The 21352-nt window shown below is 41.3% G+C and overlaps 1 pseudogene; it reads right to left on the bottom strand.

The window, feature by feature from the left end:
- Positions 1 to 624: 624 nt before the first annotated feature.
- Positions 625 to 15697, bottom strand: LOC117538593 (annotated as a pseudogene).
- Between the last annotated feature and the right edge of the window lie 5655 nt (positions 15698 to 21352).

Below are 21352 nucleotides of genomic sequence, written 5' to 3'. Positions count from 1 at the left end.
GTCCCTCCCCTCTCTCAAGCACGCTCTAAGTCCCCCCCTTTCTCGTGCACGCTCTAAGTGCCTCCCCTCTCTCAAACACGCTCTAAGTGCCTCCCCTCTCTCAAGCACGCTCTAAGTGCCTCCCCTCCCAAGCACGCTCTAAGTGCCGCCCCTCTCAAGCACGCACTAAGTGCCTCCCCTCTCTCAAACACGCTCTAAGTGCCTCCCCTCTCTCAAGCACGCTCTAAGTGCCTCCCCTCCCAAGCACGCTCTAAGTGCCTCCCCTCTCTCAAACACGCTCTAAGTGCCTCCCCTCTCTCAAGCACGCTCTAAGTGCCTCCCCTCCCAAGCACGCTCTAAGTGCCTCCCCTCTCTCAAGCACGCTCTAAGTCCCTCCCCTCTCTCGTGCACGCGCTAGCTGCCAGAGCATGTGAGAAAGCGAGAAGCATGGCAGCAAGTGGGAGTGCAACTGCCGCTGCGCCTCGGCTTGTTGACAAAAAAGACGCCAGAAGCGAAAAACAAAAAAGTTGTTTATAGATGATGCTTAAATTAATTTAATACGAATTCTAGTCATTTATTTAATTTATTGTTCTCATTGTTTAAAAGTTTGTGTTCTGGTTCTGGTGTGAAATAAAGCACAATAATTACATTTACGACTGTTTCCCTTTTTTTAAGAAAAGTATCGAAAAAGAATCGGAATCGCAATTCTTGACTTGGTATCGAAACCAAAATGTTGGTATCGTGACAACACTAAGAGGAGCTGTAGATTTAGCACTAACATCTGTAGCATGCTCAGTAGCACTAGCTACTGAGCATGCTACAGCAGTGAGCAGCAGAGGCGGGGAGAGGCGGGGCTATGGCTTCATCGTTATCAGGAAATGATCGTATAGGGCGTACACACGGAGCCGTTTGGCCCCCCAGAGCGTTCCAGTTGCAGATCTATCCACCTTGGGACCCGTTATCGTTTCCGCGTCTCCGTTACAGCCTCGTGTGAACGAACGGGCTATACGAAAGAGAAAGTAGCGGATACAACCGTTTGCGTTCTCGTGTAAACAGCACCTAAACCACCATGCAGGTGTGTGAGTGTGTGTTCTCTCACCTGTGTGTTGATGATGGCCTGCTGCAGCGTGGACTCAGGTAAACTCAGGTGAGAGGCAGCCTTCCCACACTCCTCCACCAGGTAGCAGGGGTTACGCAGACCACAGCGCTTCAGACGGAACTGATGAGGAGAAGAAAGGGACATTTCTCGCTGTGCACAGTAACACATGTAAAAAAAACACTCTTTATATCATTTGATTAACAGCATTGTAGAATATCAATTAGTGTTTTCAAATTTATAACAAGATGGAAAAGGTTTTTTTTATCAAAAGATACGGAGAGTAAAAGCAAAGAAACTCATTACAGAAGATTTAACCATTTTGATTTGCGATTAAATGTTTAAATGAATCATCAAGTTCAAATAAAACTTAAGATGCATCCTATGTACCTACTTTTGGACATGCACTTGAAGACAGACATTTATATACATTTTAAGTATCCATATATGTATGTTTACAGTTCCACCGAATTATTATATTGTTATTTTGATATATTCCGTGTTTCACTCGTATACCTGTTGCTGCTTTACCGATATAATAACCCTATGGGGATTAATAAAGGTTTGTCTAATCTTAAATATGATAATCTTCTTGCATTTCTACATTTCATATCATAATAAACTGAAAATATCTTTGGGATTATTGACCATTTGTCGGGCAAAACAAGCCATTTCAAGTCAGCATGCAGGGCTCTGGTTAACGGAGTACACGACTAATAATTTGATGGAGTTGACGAAGATGTATTTTCTTCACCTTCTGTTCCCTGAAGCGCCCGTCGATGATGCTGCCGCACAGGTCGTCCATCCTCTTCCTCTCGATGATGTAATCCAGGACGAGCTCACGGCCAACGGGGGTCCGCAACTGACCTGGAGTCAGAGAAAGACTAAATGATTACGAGTTGGAATTTATTACAAAATTGGGACATTGCAGAAGCGGTGGACGGTTAAAGTGAAGAGAGTAAACCACGGTGAGGAAATGTTGAATACGGTTCGTCTATTTGGAGAATTGTAAGCTCTGGTTGTGCTTTTGTTGTATTTCTGTTGAATTTGTTAATTTATTTATATTCTTGGTCTGTACTTTAAACTGATTTCTACTAACTGCACACTTTTCATTTTAGCATTATTTTGTAATCTGCCATATGTCTAATGTTCGGTTGTGTTTGTGTAATGTGATAAATGTAAAAAATCAATAAATACATGTTTAAAAATAAGAATAATAATTACGAGTTTATGTAGATAGTTTTGAGACATGCTAAGGGAACAAGGTGATGGGATTCTCTTCCTCACTTCCTGTGTCTTTTACTTTATGGTAAAGGTCCCCTATTATACTGTGTTTCATCGATATATTACAGGTCTTAGATATATACAGAGCCTGTCTCTGCTTGGCTGAAACGCCAAACAGATCATTGCAGCATTACCCATAATCCCCTCTGTTTCAGCCCTGTTTCCAAAGTGCTGATTCTCTGTCTGTTAATTTAGATGAAAATAAGGAGCCCCTCCCCACGCCCCTCTGAGAGACATTTGGGTACAAAGAACACATAAGGCACTTTCACACCGGAGTACTTTTCCCTTTTAGTTCCGATACTTCCTGGGATTTTTGCGTTCACACACAAAAAGAGAATTTAGTTCATGAGAACTTTTCCCAGCTTTTCAGTCCCTGCTAGAGAGGTGGGACTTTCCTGGGGAGAAAAAAGTTCCAATTTCTGATTGGCTGGGCGAATTGCAAACCACGCCCCGTAAAACTCTGAAAAGTTTTGTGAAGCCGCCATTGTATTTGTGGCATTAGCATTATTAGCATTATTAGCATTCGCCCCGCGCACCAACAGAGAGAGACTAACTTATGGCAACAAAAAATAAAACATGGGAGCGGTGGAGATGAGGAGGTGTCGGCGTTCTGGCGATTTACTCGGAAGGCTTCAGTAGAAGCTGCTGGGAGTCCCAGCAGCTTCTACTGAAGCCAGTCCCCAACTCCGGGGACTTTGGGTGGCAGTATACGCCGTGAAGTGGTTTGCGGCCTGCCAGTAAACCCAAAGCAGAAGAAGAAGAAGTGACGTCAGCGGCTTCATTTGCGTAATCCTCCCTCAGGGAACTTATTCCGGTGTGAACGCGATCGGCTCTTTAGTTCCATGGGGGAACTAAGTGCTGGGAACTAAGTACGGCAAAGTACTTGGTGTGAACGTGGCTATTGGTGCTCTAGGAGGAGATTCAGGCGATAAAGGGGGAGGGGGGGGTTACCTTGGATGCTGATTGGCTAATGGTTACCCAAGCCAAAACATCGTTATGAACATCATAAAGTGGCCAAAATCTGATCAGCTCATTTTCAGACAGTTTTTATATAAATGGATCAAAAAGAGAGAGAATCTTTGTTCCTGAACTTTCAGAGTCTCTTTCCACAGAGGGGACACATGTTGATGTAAGAAGAGACATGAAGAAGAGGGGACACATGTTGATGTAGAAGAGACATGAAGAAGAGGGGACACATGTTGATGTAGAAGAGACATGAAGAAGAGGGGACACATGCTGATGTAGAAGAGACATGAAGAAGAGGGGACACATGTTGATGTAGAAGAGACATGAAGAAGCAGGGGACACATGCTGATGTAGAGGAGACATGAAGAAGAGGGGACACATGTTGATGTAGAAGAGACATGAAGAAGAGGGAACACATGTTGATGTAGAAGAGACATGAAGAAGAGGGGACACATGTTGATGTAGAAGAGACATGAAGAAGAGGGGACACATGTTGATGTAGAAGAGACATGAAGAAGAGGGGACACATGTTTAATGTAGAAGAGACATGAAGAAGAGAGGGACACATGTTGATGTAGAAGAGACATGAAGAAGAGGGGACACATGTTGATGTAGAAGAGACATGAAGAAGAGGGGACACATGTTGATGTAGAAGAGACATGAAGAAGAGGGGGACACATGTTGATGTAGAAGAGACATGAAGAAGAGGGGACACATGTTGATGTAAGAAGAGACATGGAGGCAGTGGATTTTGCACAATAGGCGAGTTTAGTTTTCTACGTTGTGTTACCTGGAATAGGCGCGACCTTTTCCCGAGCGACCCACAGGAAATCTCCCACGTGAGCTTCCTCACATCGAACGTCACTCCGTTCCTCTGCAGCTCTTTGAACCAGATCCTGCTTGCAGTTTTTGCTTCCCGCTTCACAAACACACCGACCGTTCAGGAAACACACACACACACACACGTTTGATTCACACAGTTTAAAACACACAGCGGTCTTACCCCGTTGTCTCAATGAAGTCCACACAGAGGATGATCTCGTAGGAGCCGGGAAGGAGACTCCAGGACTTTGGGTTTCTGCTCGGTACATTTCGGGGTTTCCCTGAAAAGAACATCCCAGGAACGAGAACCCTCGGCTGGGAAGCAGAGGAGGTCGGCCTCTCTGCAGGTCTGGAAAAAGACGGTTCAATTCCTTTTATTGTATTGACAAACAGTTCAACAACACAAGTGCAATCATAAAACATAATGGAGATATTTCGGTCTTAAATATATATTACTTAAACATCTACAATTGGAGAGTTCATCAGAAACATTACAAGCTAAAACACACAAAGGAAAGTCTACCTATTTTCGTATATTAAAGTAGAAAGCACCGTATTTTTCTGTATTTACTTTTTACATGTATATAGTTGACCTATTTTGCTTTTTACTTGCACCGTTCTATATATTTTTGGACTATATTTATTCCTTTTTATGTCGTAAGTTGTGGAGGAGGCTGGGACTTAAGATTGTCAGAACCAAGACCACGTTATCTTGAATCTTGAATGTTTAACTGGTCTCTAAACACTTAGTCTATACAACATATGACAAAAGGAAAATAAAGGTACGACTTAAATGCATTTCAGAGTAGAGTTACTTGTTGAGATAATGATACGTTTTTTGTCCCAGAAGTTTTGAAGCACACTCACTGTATTCTCTCCTCTTCCTTCTCCTCTTCGTCATCATCACTAACAGTGAGGTCCACAATCCCCGGGCCACCTTCTTCTCCCTCCTCCTGCTCGTTTCCTTCACTCCTGGCCTCCTCTCTGTCTCCTTCTGGACCTTTAGTTCCCTCTAAAGACTCGAGGCGCTCCCCTAAAGCCAGACCCTCTTCTGTCAGAGAATACCTGAAGAGGGAGGAAGAGTGAACTCCATTTAAACGAAAGAGAAGCCCCCGTTTCCACTTCAAAACACTCTGAATCTGAAATCGTACAGAAATAATGTGTGTGTCAATCTATCGTGTGTGTGTGTGTGTTTCCTCTGTACCTTCCAGGGTTGTGGGTCTTCATCACCAGGTTCTTCTGGATCAGAGTGCTCACTGAAGACCAGGCCGTGTACTTACTGCCCAGATCTGGCTACAGACACATAAAAGTTAACTGAATTAAAATACAAATATTCAGGACGCTCTGATCAGGGTACCCTGTGCCGTCATATCAGTCAATAAATGGCCAATAAAAAATTGTTCTCAAGCTAATTTTGTACCAAAAACATTAATATGTCATGCCTACAGACTCAACATTTTTTTTGAATAAAGAGTATTATTAGGAAGTATTTTCAATTGGAGTATTTTCTCTGCTTTTGACGACAATTTTTGAGTAATAATAATGGTTTATTGTTAACAGGACATCCCAACACAAGTCCCTTTTTATATATTAGTTTCAGAACATCGGTGTGTTCATTTTCACCACATAATCCTCCACAAAGAACTCCCTTAATATTGAGTAGAATAGAGAGTAGGAGTCAGCCATCTTGTTGTTGTTTTTCAAAAATGGAATGCCTGGGCAAAGTTACCACAGAATGCATCTTCACTGTTGCCATGGCCACATCTCTACACGTGAGCATTGTGCAGAAATTCCAAGTGATGTCATGATGATGCTGTGATGTGCTTTGTGACATCATCGATAGTTTCCAAAATGGGAACCTGCAAGGAGACCAGTTTGAGTTTCAAGGCACAGCATATCTTGGCTTAGCAAGAACCAGTCCTGACGCTGACAACACAACCAGTTAGGTATTACCAGTTGCTACTGTGTGTGTATCATTGTCATCTTAAAAAAAACATGTCCTGCAATAAGGAACAAGCGGAATTGGGAGGTGACTACGCTGGAGTTAGGAGGAGTCTTGGGGCAGTTCAAGAACATCTCAAGACCCTACATGTGGAAATGCAATCCATACAAAAACAGTTCGGCAGCTTCCAGCGCTGGGGGAGCAGTTTGACGCTCTGAAGGCAGAGGGACATGTCGCGAGGCGCAAGTGTGCCTACCTCGAAAAAGCAGTGAGGGTTCTTAGTGAGAAGATCGAAAATAACGTTACCGTAGAGGCGATGTTCCAGGGACTAATCCAGACAAACAAGGAATTGGAGCGTGAACGACAGATCCTTGAGGAACAGATGTTTGACAAGCTAGATGAGCTGGATAGCATCGATGCTATCAAAGCCGAGCATGAAGCTGCACTACGTGTACAGAGAGAGCTCGAAGCACAGATTTAAGAGGTGCGTTCATCGATCCAAAGCTATTCTGCTGCAGAGGAAACGCTTGATGCATTGAGAAGTGACGCAGAGGAAACCATCAGAGTAAATGGTGGCCTTGAGGAAGAACTTCAGTATCTCAAACAAAGGAAAGAGCAACTTCAGGTTCGTTTCCAGTGTCTAGGCAGAGATAGAGACGGTTTTCCAGAAGAACCAGGCTCTGCAGCAGAAGTGGACGATCTCTGCAGGGAGCTTGAAAATGAAAGCATGGTGCAGTTTGAGATGGACGAATGAACCGGTCGAAATATGAGGAAATGAGCCAAACCGAAGACTTGCAAGAAGAGATCTTTGAGCTTTCAAAGAAGCTTCTGGGTTTAGAGGATCTTCTGGGGGTCATACAACATTGCGAAGGAAGAAAAAGAGTTGATTTTCCAGCAAATGCAATTGTTGCAACAAAAGAAAAGTCGAGTTGTGCCAAGAACTTGAGAACGAGGGACACCATTAGGGAACGTTGCAACGCAATGGTGACAGAAAAGCCGCCATGAGCCTCGAACATGTCTCCCTGCGAGAAGAAGTGTTGCAGCTCAAGGAAAGGCATCTGCGTTTCATGCACCTCGAGGACTCTTACAAGGAGGCGAAAGCTGAGAGAGAGGACGTTACGAGGAAGAACGAGGCTTTGTTTAAAAAGATCCAGGGTTTGAGCAATGAGGTTCACAAGGAAAAGCATCTCATGATCAAGTACGAGGCTTTGCAGGCATCCAACGAGACCTTGGGGTGTGATAGGGCCGCCATGGCGAAGGATCTCGTGGATCTTAACCTACAGATTGGTGTTTTGAGGAAGGGTCGTTCTCAGAACAAAACCGTGCAGGAAAAGATAACGACCTGCAGTCTATGTGTGATGAGCCGCTGAGGGAAAGAAACACCGCGGATCAGAATCCAAACGGCGAACTCGGACAAAGGGTCCAAGAAGATCAAGACCGAATGTACGGCTTGAATGTGAAGATCGTCACCGTTGACAATGACTTCCTTGAACACATGAAAACGGTTCAGGAGCCAGGAGATAAAAGCCACTAAATTATCCGTGGCATAACGGGTTTTCTCCGGGGGCACCGGGTTTTTCCCAAAATGTACGATTTAAAAAAACCAAACATTAGTAAGATGTCTTAGCATGACATCAGGGGGCTTAGATATTCTTCCAGCAAGCTACAATTACAACGAGATAAATACCACGGGTTAAAGTTCATTAACTTGTCCGTGGCATAGCGGGATTTCTCCGGGAGCGCCGGGTTTTCCCAAATGTACGATTTAAAAAAAAAAAAAATTATTAACATGGATCTTTTTTTTATTATTACATGTTACTTGTTAGACGCTTTTATCCAAAGCGACTTACATACTCAATACTGTGGCTCCCACAGGAGCAATTTGGGGTGAAGAGTCTCAGGGACACAACGACATGCTGACTGCAGTGGGGTTTGAACCTGTGACCCCCTGACCCCAACACCTAGGCACTAACCCACTACGCCACACCTCCATCTTAATCTAGAGCTTGGAGTTTTGAAGAAGGGTCGGTCTCATGTGGTGACATTCGATCACTTGGATGGTTTGAAAGCGGAAAATGACCTCCTGCTAAATAATCTGGATGATGTCAACGAAGAGATTTAGGTTCAACGGTGACTTTTAAACATTATTAAGATTGTCTTAGCATGGCATCAAGGGGCTACACATGTTTTTACCAGCAAGCTACAACCTTACATTCATAATGTCAGCGGAGGGAGGGGGGGGCGGCGCTGCGGAACAGCAGAGTGGCGAGGGAGAGCTGTCGTCTTCCCTTTACAAGCTTCAAACATGTATTTATCGTGTGATTTTGGAAATAAAAGTTTCATATTCTGAAAGCCAACACTTTGTTTATTTAAAATCAAACAAAACACCCGAACCCCGAAAAACTTTTTTTTTTACGCAAATCCACGTTTATTTTGAAATGAGACTTTGCGACTTCCGACTGATTTCGATAGAGCAGAGGCCTGTACTACGAAGCCGGTTCAACCTAACCTGGATATGTTTGAGTTAGCCGGTTGGCCTAATCCAAAACATACGCTCTCGCTAAACTGTACTACGACGCGGGTTATCAAGTGGATCGCTCAAGCCAGCCGTGTCCTATCTAGTTAGGTGCGCGTTCACATGAAAGGGGTGGTATTTGGAGCATTGGACCAATCACAAACATGGAGAAGCGTACTGACAGCGCAGCGTCATACTTCCTGAATGAAAAGTCAACTATAATATTAGACATATGAAGAAGTTAAACTTTAAACATCCATGACTTAAACACTTTATCCAGGATCAAAGCCACATAGCTGCACCTGCAAGGTGAATACAGCTGGTAACAGAACAAGTGTTTGAATGCGTACATTAACAGGTTTATGATATCACTGCCCCGTCTAAGACACGATCTGACTTTAATTACATTTGACTCGAGTGTTTCGTCAACTTAATGTGTTGCTTAAAATAATACTTCTGCATACAGTATGTGACACTGTGAGTGTTGCACGGCCAGATACGGCTCAGCTGACTCAGATAAGGAATATATGATACATTAAGATGTGATATGCTGCGGACTGTACTTAATGTTACTCTGATCCGGTTACTTATGTTGTGGCAGATATTTAAGTAAGCTTTCTTAACGCTAATGTTATAATAGTCAGATTGCTCTGAAGATGGAGGTGATATTCTATTAATGTTCACGTTCACACAGTCGGTGATTTTTGCCGGCCGTCTTTCCTGCAACGGCAGTTTTTCCTTTCTCCTGTAATATGACTTGATCGCTTTAAACTCTGCACACTGAGCTCTGATTGGTCAGCAGGCAGTGCTTTCACTGAGTTGATCTCTTAGCCTGCAACCTAACCTGCTCCCGAGGTTAGCCGCACAGCATAAGTTACCATGGAGATCTAGCCTGCTAAAAAGAGAACCAGCGTCGTAGGACCGGAAAGCCGGAGTTTTCCCTGAAGTTAGCCGGCTAAGCGAAAATCCTGCTTCGTAGTATACCCCCCGGGTCACAAATGATTTTCTGTGAGAAAAACAATATAAAAAGAAATAAGTAATAACATAATAAGTCTATTGTGATATTGGTATTGGCATAGAATACCTTACTGCACATATATGACTAATATTAGCCATGTGAGGTCGGCCCAGACCCTAGGGGTTTTTAAATCTACACTAAAGACTCACTTCTTCTCTCTGGCCTTCTAGTCTGAGCGGAGCACGACTCCTGACATTTCCCTGTGTGTTGTAAGGGAAACTTCTGCAGCAATGGAAAGTCAGGACTCAGAGACACGAGGAGAGTTGGAGCTTTGATGTCAAACACGGATCTTTAATACAAGCATCGGCCGGAGAAATTCACATCACAAGTCACACAGTCAATGGTTCTGACTGCACGGGTGGGTTGCCATGTCAAATCTGATCCGCCTTGCATCTTGGTAGACCTTTTAACTAGTATACAGAGAGTCAACCCACATATGGGGGACGGTACGTGAACACCTGGGAACAATGGAGATGTCTCTGACATCCGTGGTGCTTAGAAGCCCGCGTTCTCACAGTCGTAAAACCCCCCCTGTGCCCGCCAGGTCAGGCCATAAAACCTGGTAGTATCAACATACGACTCCATTATCACATTCCTTACGGGAGATTAGAAGCAGGGATGGTCGTAAATGTCAACACAAAGAATAGGTGTGATTTTTTTATTTGTGCTGTTGTTAAGTGTTTTTATTGTAAGTGTTTTTATTGTAAAGTATTTTGATTGTATGTACAGCACTTTGACCAAAAATCGTTTTGAAAATGTGCTATATAAATAAAACTTGATTTGATTTAAATAGTTCATTATTCTGTGTCATAATAATGCTTCGTGGTCATTTCAGAGTGTCTAACCCGTGTTAAACTGTTACAGCCCACACGCAATGATCCAATACTTCTACATATTGGTGTTTAATAATGTCAAAATAAATAAAAGGAGGTAAAAGACTGACAGTTATGCACCAGAACATCTCGATTAGTGCCGTCGTCATTTTAAGTTAAGTTGCTACGCCACAATTTTATCTTAGCGAAAGCAAAACGATAATTTTCAAATATATGAAAGCATGTTTAAAATCATTAGTCGTGTCAAATCCTCAATTTATTTGGGTGTAATAAGCGGGTTTTAAATGCACTTTTGTAACGAATACTCCACTCACCACAGAGAAGGGACTTATCGCAGAGCTGCTGAGCTTCTGCTTGGAGCTCCATCTTAAACATTTAGCCTTTGCCTGCCTGGGATCTGGAGGGAGAGACATCAAATGAAGCCACGATGCAAAACATGGAGGTATTTTGTGTAGAATGTGAAGGAGGAAGGCGTACCCTGAGACACTCTGTAAAGTGTGAGCAGAACAGCGTAGCCTCCAGACCGTCTCTGGGGTACGTACTCCCTCTTCTTCTTCCTCCCCCCTTTGTTTTTGCCTTGATCCCACCGGCTGCATTCTTCTACAAGGAAAGTTCAACAAAAGAAGTCACAAATAAGAGGTTTTCAATGACATATAGGGTGAATGACACACACACACGGAGACACTTGAACACACACACAGAGACACTTGAACACACACACAGAGACCCTTGAACACACACACACACACACACACACACACATGGAGACACTTGAACACACAACACTGTGAGATGTTATTATTGGGATTTCTTCCCCATGAAACGGTGTCTTTACACAGTGAATGAACACACCCACACACACTTCTACACACACTCCATCTACCTTTCTGGGTGGATCCAGGCTGTTGTTGTCCTGGTCGGCCAGCAGGGGGCGCTCCTTCAGGGAGAGAGTGGATCGGAGCGTCTGGACCTACAGGGAAAAGAGAGCAAACAAAGACAGATTAGAAACGTAAACTTCCAAGACATTTTGAGACTGATTTGTCTTTAAGATCCAAGAAGAAATCTCATGCTAATCATTGAAAGACTTTTAGAGAAAATATTTGTTTTTGTACAAACACAAAAACGCTTTTGTGTTACATTTTATTCCATCTTAGTAAGTATTTGTAGGTATTTGTTTCCTAGCTTTGCCTTTGGGTATTACTCATAGTAGTGCAGAGAAATTATTATGACATTTTTATGTATACAAAATGTTATTTATTTTTGTAAAGCTACCCATCTATTCTCTTTTAGCTATCTTATGTTCTCAGTGTTTCCACTACCATTGTCTTTTCCGTATCATTACGATTGGACTACACAAATTAGTCATTCGAGACAAAAATGTCCACTGCAAAAGACTTTGATAAAAACATTATATTAAAAGGTTTTTTTCACAACTTTTTTGGGTTAAATCTTTAAAGCAACTTCCGCCCTAATATAAAATACCAAAAATGTAATCATTTTCAGGATTTTAACCCTTTAAATGCCCATTTTGAATACATGAAACCACTGTTTTTTTCATGATGAAAACAGAGGAAATTAGTTATTTTCCAAAAAATACATATCTGGGGACTGGCTCTTTTTTTTTATCACAGTCTTGGATGTGTCAAAGATTAGCAACAAAATTGATTTTTTGCATTATTAGTTTTTGCACAAAATCAGATTGAACAAAAAAGTCACACATTAGTCATTCGGGAAAAAAATGTCCACAGTGATACCGGAGGGTTAATATATATTATATATAGCGCCAAATCGCAACTGAAGTCATCTATCTACGGTCACTTTTCCGTGTGCTCTTTTATTACATAAACTAAGCGCTTAGGTTATTTATCCAATGTATGTGGCATGTGTTCAGTGTCCACTAGGGCTGCTCAATTAATCGATTTTTCATCGCAATTACGATTATGGCTGCAATGATTACGAAAACACGTAATCGAAATATAAAGATTATTTTTTTATTATTAATTTCAGTTGAGTTATACGTAAAGTTCAGGGTAATCAACTGTTAAAAACATACTGTTCAAATAGTTTTTCTCCAATAAATTGATGTTTTCAAAAGTAAATGGATAATCGTTTGTTAATAATCGTGATATCAATTATTGACTCAAATAATCGAGATTATGATTTTTTGCCATATCGAGCAGCCCTAGTGTCCACTGCATTGCTTTGCGCATTCACATTCTGTCCTCCGCTCTGTTTCTGAAGGGCGGGGCTCTGCTCCACACACACACACACAACACACTAACACACACACACACACACACCACACACACACACACACACACACACACCACACACACACACACACACACACACACACACACACACACACACATTAATCCTTCCTCACAATTGTAGCTATCTTTCCTTCTAATCCTTTGTTTGAAAAGTTGTTTTTTTAACTTGCTGATATTTACGGTGGATTATCATGAAACTCAGTAGATTTATATTTTTGCATTAGCTAACCTCTTCTCAGTTAAATGCCTAATAAAAATAGGAAGCTAATCGCATTATAACTTAACAACTTTGATACTGACAACTCCTTGGAGCAGAAAACATCAACCTTTTTATTCCCACAATCAATTTGAACATAAATTGCCTCTACTCCTCTGTCACTAATGGTATTTTCCCAGCTCTACATGTTAAATTGGATCCAGGTTGAATTACTTGGATTATACAAAAGAACATATTATCCAGAAGATGTGTCTTTACATTAGATGCATGTTGCACTGCAGCTCCAAAATGTAAAAAGTTGCTGAAACATTTTAAACGGCTACTACATTTTGATTGGTACTGACATCAGAATCAGAAGTTCAGGTGACATTTCCTTCATTTCACAATGAGTAAGTGGGATATAGTTAAACTGGTTTCCACGCCCTTTGTCCCTGTCCCAAGGCAAAAATAAGCCCAAAATGAAACAACGAAAAACGGGGCCTACAATTTAAGACTCTGGAAAAAACAACCCAGAGGCATATTAATCTTTTCTTTTCAGATAGAACTTTACTTTTTAAAGCAGGTTGGCGTTTAAAATCTCCTACAGTTGAAATATGTTCTAAACTGCAGAGACAAGACGCTATCTCCTCTCTGTCAGAAATTGCAATACGACAAACAGATGAAAGTTAAACATTGAGTCGGTTTACTGCCAAGGCCGACACCTTGTGGCCTGTTGAATTTAAAAGAAAGATGTCAATATGTGTCAAATGCCTTAAAATACATTAGGATGCAGTTGTCGTTTTTACCAGCATAACATTTTAAAGACTTTTATTCTAATAAGGATAATGTACAATACAAATATACAGTAAAAAGTTATAAGAATCATTATTATTAAGGCAGTTATGCATGATGTCGGCTGTTCAGAATCAGGGAATATCGTTTTTTTATTCTTCAGATTTTGAAAGCAAAAGTAAGTCCTCTGTTGACTATACAGTGCTTTAGATGATATAAACATCCTGTACTGTTGATGTAACACTGCATGTGGGAAAGACATTGTTCAGGTCGGTCATAATGAAAGAGAATGAGAGACGTAGTCCTCAACAGTGTTGGAAAGTAACAAAGTCAATAAATTAAATATTTCACAATACATCAGTTCTTTTAGCCATTTCATTTATTTAAAATGTGAATAGCTAGTTAATCTGCAGCTTTAAATTAATAATACAAAATATAATCAACAAATAGGTTGTATGTTAAAAAAGGCTCTATTGATCCAAGAGAGAAATTCACATACTCTCCAAAACATAAAGCAACTAAAATCTGCCTCACCTTTACCAGCTGCATCGATATTATGATAAATACATGAATGCATTGACATTTTAAATCTATCAATTTAGTACTTTAACAGGTTTTATACCGTTTATACTCATAGTTTGGAGCTTTACATTTGAAAGCAGTACTATAACGTGTAAGTTACTATATATTTAAATAGTGTACTATTCATACTTTTCAAAAAAGCAATAGCATTATCAACTGAAATGCAATTGTCTGTGGCACTGTGCATATGTTTTGAAATGTTGGTGTTCAGTTTCAAGATGATTCCACCATCCATATTCTTTCTCAGTCTCTTATACAACAACAACGCCTTAGCCTTAAGACATATCTCTTATTGGTTAGAAGAACCAGACTTGTATTGCTTTTCAAACACACACATGTAGGCCTGTCATTGACTAAAGGACGTGCCACTGCAAAAAGAGGTCCATCCACTGATGCTTATTGCTTACATATTATGATTTTTTTCCTTGCATATTCTGCAGCCAGTATCTCTTTCGATGGTGTGTTATGCATTAATCTACAATGAATACTAAGAAACACTCAGGAGAATATTCCACATGTGCAGTCTTGTAGTTACAGTATGATGCAAGTTTTGTATCTAATATATTTTTCCTACAACATTTGTACTTGTTGTGAGTTTCTGTAGCCACTTTTTAATAGCGGGTAGCTGGCTCCTCCACATGAACTTTTTCATTTCTCAAAATAACAAGCATTAATCCTAGGGTTAGGGTTGTTCAGAGACTCTGAAAAAAAGAAGAACAAAAAGTGTGTAGGCCTATTTAGATTTTCGAGAGTCTGAAAACAACTAAAAAAGTGGCGACAAACCCACAAGTAAATTTTATTGTAGCTTTTATTTATTTTATTGATCGATTAATCATTACTATTTTATTGATTTGCATAAGCTTAGAAAGGTCATATAATTGCAGGTCTACTACATCACAAAGACAAGGAAATGGGAGTAGCCTCTCAGTACACTTCCTTGTGTTGGCTAAATATTGCGTGGTATTTTTGTCAGGCAGTGTTCAAATTCAGTACAAAATGTACTCTCTGTACTCTCGACTGTACAACATGTGAAAGCAGATAAATGTACCGCCCTGGAGCTCCATGACTTACCTCTCCAGAACAAGGCTGCGACTGCGTTGGCGCGCCGAGAAACTCCCCCAGAAAGCCTCTCCTCCAACACGCCCATAGAGCAATAAAGGATACCTGGAGGATTTGACGTTTCGCTTTTGCTGACACTGCGGGACTTTAAGAGCAAGTTGAGGCTCCTGGACCAGCGACACCAGCAGCTCAGCACCACCAGAGCCAAAAGCAACACACCCTCAACCTGAAGGAGACCAGCCGGAAGTCAACATGAGCAAGTAGAGTCTCCAGTTGAAGTTCTTGCACAACTTTCACTCACTTCTTTCTGCATAAGAGAAGGCATGTATTTAGTTTAAAGTGCATGTAGCTTCCTGCTGGGCTTCACTTGAGAATGTTAGTGAATGCACTCTCAATTAAGTATTTCTAACCACCACCACCACCACTGCTGCTCCCAGGGGCAGACTGGCCATCTGTAGAATCTGGATAATCACAGACAGGCCGGTCGTCAAGGGCCGTTGACGGCCGGCTCCGTTTGCTGATACCGCCCTTAATTTGTTATGTTTTTAACGGCATCATTGAAGTTGCGCGACAGAGTTCCACCGTTTCCCCGCAGCGAGGCTCTCCCCCCGTTGACAGTTCACTATAGCACCCCCCCCCCCCCCCCCCCCCCCCGTTGACAATGCACTAGCACCCCCGTTGACAATTCACGTGGGCAAAGGGTTGCTAAAAAGAGGTTAGCAAAGTACATGGAACATTTTAAACTGTCCGGAAATAATGTGCATTTGAGGCACTATACCTGCCCATTAACACTGGATTCTTGCACAAAAGAAAAGCATGCTTCCTGCAAAACACATTTATTGCATCCACTCTGTTTGCATTTTATATTTGGCCGACTTGCAAAGACCTAATGAAACCAAATCAAGCCACTTATATGGTTTTATTGATGTGCTTTTTATTATGTATTATCTATTATGTATGTATGTGCACTTTTCAATGTAAGGCTTTACCTGAGCAGATAGATGACAGAGGCTTCTTAACGGACTCCTTCTACCACATCACATTTCATCCCATCAGACCTCAGTTTTAAAAAACATTTTTAACTTAAACATTTACTCTAAATATATCAAAAGAACAGCTGCAGCATTATCCTAGTGTGTGTGCTTTCTCTAGTAGATCTGCTTATTTATTCCAGAAAGCTTGGCAGAAAAGCACATATTTAACCCTCCCACACATCCATTAAAATGTTTTTAAGTTCCTTCTTCTTGTGATTTATGATGCTCTACCTTAGGGACAAATACTTTGGAGCAGTTCTTGAATGCATCAAAACCAACAGCTATTACATGGATCTGTTTCCATGGATGTTTGTCCTGTAGTGTATTGACCTTCTTTGACACGCATCTCCCATTGTAACATGATCCTGCAAAGAACACGCCTCCCTGTTCTTTACCCTTCATAAATGCTCCAAAAGAAATGTAATCAAAGACAGATTATGTGTGGCTGTCTTTCTTTCAATGTGAATTATGTTCAAGTGTACCTCATTTATATAAACAGGAATGCTATGGACAATGGCAACTTAATGCCCCCCTTAGGGGAATTCATTCACAAAAAAGACACTGGACGCTGCACTAGGTCAGAACCGAGGAGACTGAAGTCCACCGTATCAACCACTTTTGGACAAAATGTCCTTTCCATTTCTCATTGTGGAACAGCCTCCCAACAGATACGGGATTGTCCCACTCTCAATAGCTTAAAGGTCAACTCAAAGAATGGTTGTGTAACAAACAGATGTGCGATCACCGCTAAATACACTTTAACACATGGGGAATCTTCTCTTGCACTTCTGGCATATCATGAATTTTGTTTTTGCTATGTTTGTAAAATGTAATGTTACGCTTCACACATTTTAATGTTTTAAGTGTTCATTACTGTGCATTGTCCCTGCTAAATAAACGATTACATAAAAAATAAAACTATAGTTCAAATGCTATATCATTCCATTTACTGTAGCTACTGTAGCACCTATACAATACTATGCATGGCCTCAGTGTGACCTTGTGACAGGCTGACATTCCCTGGTGACTCTTACTTTGGACTGGAAGGTGTCACGCTTCCATTATGCAACCATTGTACGTTACGTTTTTACCTCTTTGTTGCATAATACATTACATAAGTTTCCACCTTGGCCTCCTCCATGCATGTGGATCTGCTGATGTTTATTCTACTTGTATGCCTGCCATTCAACCCGGTCATGGTTTAAGTGTGTCCTCATAAGGAGAGAGACCAGCTTCTTGGAATAAAACCACATTGAACATTTTACATTTATATAATCTGTTCAATATTTAAAACTAATATTCCATCCGTCATATATTTATGATATATATATATATTATATATAATATATATATATACCTGGTTAAATTCAACATGTATATTTTTTCTTCTTTCTTGATTATGTTTAGTCTTTGACATTTATTGTACAATGCCATGTCTTTTTATGCTGCTGCAACACAAACATTTCCCAAATTGGGATCAATAAAGTACCATCTTATCTTATCTTAAAACATAGGGTAAAGATCAAAAGTATTGTTTGGTAGCTGGTGTTAAGTTAAGATATTTGAATATGAAAGAGACGAGATTTGCTAAAAGTTTGGATAGGAAAAAGTATGTGTTATGTCCTATGGTTATGTCTCAAAATGTAGCTTGATCCACTGCTGATTACAGACTTTGCAATACTTGCACTTGGCTGACATCTGTAATTGATCTGTAATCCTTAAAGCAGGGGCCGGCAACCCCTGGCACGCGTGCCACCACTGGCACGCGGCACCGTAACCAGTGGCACACTAGGAATAAGTGTGGAAAATATTTAAATTGTATTTTCGGATCCTGAACGAGACCGCTGCCAGAGCGCGTCTCCCCGTTACCTGCAGAAGGAAGCCATGCACGCAACGCAGCCCCGCTCTCTTTAACTCCAGGCAACTTTCTGCCGCTTTCCTCCGTGGTGCAGTGCGGATCGTTTCACCACGGAGGAAAGCACTTCACAAATTGCAGTACCCATAAGGAGCTGTACAAATGCCGCAGTTTTTTGCGTGGCTGTGTCTTTAGTTGAAAGCCCAGTGGCAATCTGCTCATCTCTCATCAAAATAATATGCTACAAAGGGCGGACTGGCCATGTGTGCTCTGGAGAATCACAGAACGGACGATCGTCCTTATTATTATTATGCTGTTATAACCAATTATTTAAATGTATTTGTTAAATTCGGCATCATGTAAGTTAGGGATGCTCCGATCGGTCGGGCCGGTGCTCTCTAAAATGCCGATCGCGAGAGCCGATCGCATGACGTAAAATACATGACACTTTTCTCTCTCTGTGCACGGCAAAACAAGCTCTCCCAAAATGGCTTCACCGGTCTGGCAGTATTTTAAAGTGTCCGAATATAAGAATAAATAAATAGCGGTATGCAACGTGTGTGAAGCAGAACTACTGCAGCTCCCCCGCTGTGACGGACCGTGAGCGGAGCAAAACACACAAGAGTTAGACCTAACACACTTAGCTATGTTATTTGCCTCTGGAACAAGCTAAAGAAGTTATAAAATATGTATTCTTCTTCACTGTCGGGTCATTCATTACTGGATCAGTGAGCTGCATGAGATAGGCCTACTGACAGGCTGTCGGGAGAGAGAGGAAAAGAGAGCGCTTCCGCTCATTTCTCCGTGTTATTATCCAAAGTTGTAAACTTGAATAATGTAGGCTACTTCATTTGAATGTAATAATTATGTTGGTTGTTGTTTTTGGAAGCTCCAGTGAATGAGCCCCATTAACTGAGTTTTAAACATAACTTTAAATCAGGGTGGGGAACCTTTTTCCTCTCAAGGGCCATTTCAATGTTTTCAACATCCTCCGAGGGCCGTACAAATGATTGACCTCTGCTCAAAAAAACTAAAATCACAGCCCATTCATTTGGCCTTTCTTTCATGCTGTGCAAAGAAAAAGCAACCTCTAATCCAGATATATTGCCATGACTCACGCATGCATGCACGTGCACGGTTGTGGCATGACCACCCAAACAGAAAGATATGGACACAATATGTGTGCAAATGTATTTAGTTTCCTATCCATGTGAACATGATTTAAGGGGGGGGAACTAACCTCCTCTAGGGGGGTCCGGGGGCATGCTCCCCCGGGAAGATTTGTTTTAAATGTTGAAGTTAAAAGCATCAATCTGGTGCACTTTGAGAGCAACATTAGGAGATCTATGGATACATCTCTCAACACCCATATGAAACAGAACTGTAAGCAGATTTTCTTTTTCTTTATGGGTATTTTACAAATCACTCCCCTTCAACGGTATTCTTGTTTATTAATAACAACTTTTTTTTACTGTCATAGTATTTTATACCTGTTTTTATTCTTTATTCTCTTATTTTTTAAACTATAATGATCATATAAAGATGTGCCTTTACCTCACTGGTGGAGAAAAGCTTCTTATATTCGTTAGCATAGCTAGCTAACCAAATGCTAATAACAACAAAGTTATTGTCTGTAATCAGTATGACAGATCGCCACTGGGTTTACAACTAAAACACAGCCACGCAAAAACTGCAGCATGTGTACGGCTCCTTATGGGTACTGACATTCTTGAAGTGCCGGAGCGGAGCTGCGTTCTGGTGCTCCCCGTCAGAACTACACCCCCTGTCAGACGAGACATATACCACGTGATGACACGTTAGGCTTGTGTTGTGTTCAAGGACCCTGACCTTGGCCAGGAAAAACAGGCCCTCACTTGTTTAATTATTTTGCGGTCTAGATTTCTTTCATTTTTTTCGGAGGTTCCCCACCCCTGCTTTAAATGATCCCCAAGGCCCCGCCCACTCGATCCAATCGGAGCATCCCTATAATGTTAAGTTGCGCTGACAGGTCCACACACTGCTTCCCCGCAGCGAGGCTCCCCCGCCCTCCTGTTGACAGTTCACGAGCGTCGAGCTCTTCGCCCCCCCCCCCCCTTTGATAATTCATGATCGTCGGCACGCTGATAAATAATTTTTTTTGAATTGCACTTCATATCAAAAGGTTGCCGACCCCTGCTTTAAAGGTTTCAATTTCTCATTCATAGTTGTTGTTTCATATTTAGCAAACACCAGACACACTGCAACAGTTGTTTTTGGTCTTCTCTTCTAAGGCAGCATTTTCCATGCTTTGAGGGCAGCAACATGCTAGAAATCAGTGTTGTTTTGATGATTTAAAATGAAATAGACATACAATTGTAATGTTTTTGCAGTTAGTGGTGGGATGGATTGGTGTGGGGGGCTATGAAGTGTGGGTCTACTACACACCCATAAACAAAACCACTGTTTGTGTCACACTTGATTTAAGCTGTTTTCTCAATGCATTAAGACTGTTGAGCAATTCACAAATTGTCCCTAACATGAACTCTAGATTGAAGAACAGAAAGTGGATCTCGTGCTGCAGTTTTGGCAATGGTTGAAGTTGGAAATGGGATTAATCATGTTAACCCTAACACAACTGTTTCTGGGGAGCAAAAGAGTTGACTTGCATCAGTTATTTTCTTTAACAGCCCTTTTGAAAAACAGTTATGTGGAGAGGAAGTGAGACTCCTCCACATCTTGCATCTGGATACAGTCTATTATCTGGACCCACGGTGCATTCCTTAACTTTCCACTCTCTAACCACCAAATACCCCAAAGTACAATGAAGGAAACAAGGGAGGAGTAGAGAATGAGAAGGACAATAGAGAAGGAAGACAGGAAGTAGAACGTAATGTGTTAAGTATACAGTCTAGAAAACATTAACGATGAGTTCTCACAATGTTAATGAAAATATTATTAATCTGGTTCTGATTAGTCATGCAAACATGTTGCATCATAGTGAGTCACAACACTTATCACTTATTCTGTGGAATCGTTGCAGTTTCCTGCAAGTCACATGACATAAACTGTGACAACAACAGAGGTGTCTCCAGTGTTTATAGTGTAACACTCTGTGGGGAGAGACGGC

Source organism: Gymnodraco acuticeps, unplaced genomic scaffold (genome assembly GCF_902827175.1).
Source record: "Gymnodraco acuticeps unplaced genomic scaffold, fGymAcu1.1, whole genome shotgun sequence".
Taxonomy (NCBI): Eukaryota; Metazoa; Chordata; class Actinopteri; order Perciformes; family Bathydraconidae; genus Gymnodraco; species Gymnodraco acuticeps.
Note: the sequence above shows the minus strand (reverse complement) of the source record. Positions and strands in the feature narration are given on the sequence as shown.